Here is an 865-nt window from a genome sequence, read left to right as displayed (position 1 = left end):
TCCTCAGGAAGGAACGGATAAAGGGAGGGAGCGGAGCAGCGAGAGGGAACGAGAGAAGGAGGGGGGATTGGAGGAGTGGAGTGGGCTGCAGCAGCAGCTGAGCATGCCCCGCTTCGAAAATCCCAGGGTATTTAAATGTCACATGACCTGCAGTCTGCACCGTCGGTCAGCCAAGGAAGCAGAGGACCATAGGAGATGAAAGGAAGCAGGGAGGAAGGGAGGAAGAGACAAAAGACTGAGAGAAAGAGAGACATAGAGAGATATGGCGGGTGTGTATAAGGGTGGGGAGAGGGAGGCAGGCAGGCAGCGTCACAGCTGTTCAAGCCCCCTTTCATTAGACATAAGTAAGGAGAAAGAGACAGAGAGAGAGAGAGAGAGAGAGAGAGAGAGAGAGAGAGAGGGGAAGAAAGAGAGACCTGTAATTGCCTTTGAGCCCCCCCCTCGGTCATTTTGTGGACCAATAAGATGATGGGGTGGGTGTGTCTTTGCTGTTTAACACTTTCCTGTCTACGGAGAACGTGCCAGCATACTCTACCGTCACTGATGGAAGAACAGACTTGGTGGGAGGACAAAAGAAGGAGATTCTGTCCACGCGGAGGGTGTGAAAGCCCCATGCCACATAATGGCATGGCAATGAAAAAAAAGCCTCCATTGTTTATACACGGTTGTTACAGTATATTAACAACCAAATTTAAATTTGTTGAACCTGTAAAATTGTGGGTGATTTTTCTTTTTTTACTAGACTAGACTTTAATAGAATAGAACTTAGTCTGTTTATTTTCCACATATGGGTGTTTGCGTTTGGCTCCACTGTAGCAAAATAAATAAAACAAATTTATTGAAATTAATGGAGAGTTTCTGACTA

This window comes from Protomyctophum parallelum (assembly GCF_964188405.1).
Source record: "Protomyctophum parallelum genome assembly, chromosome: 8".
NCBI lineage: Eukaryota > Metazoa > Chordata > Actinopteri > Myctophiformes > Myctophidae > Protomyctophum > Protomyctophum parallelum.
Note: the sequence above shows the minus strand (reverse complement) of the source record.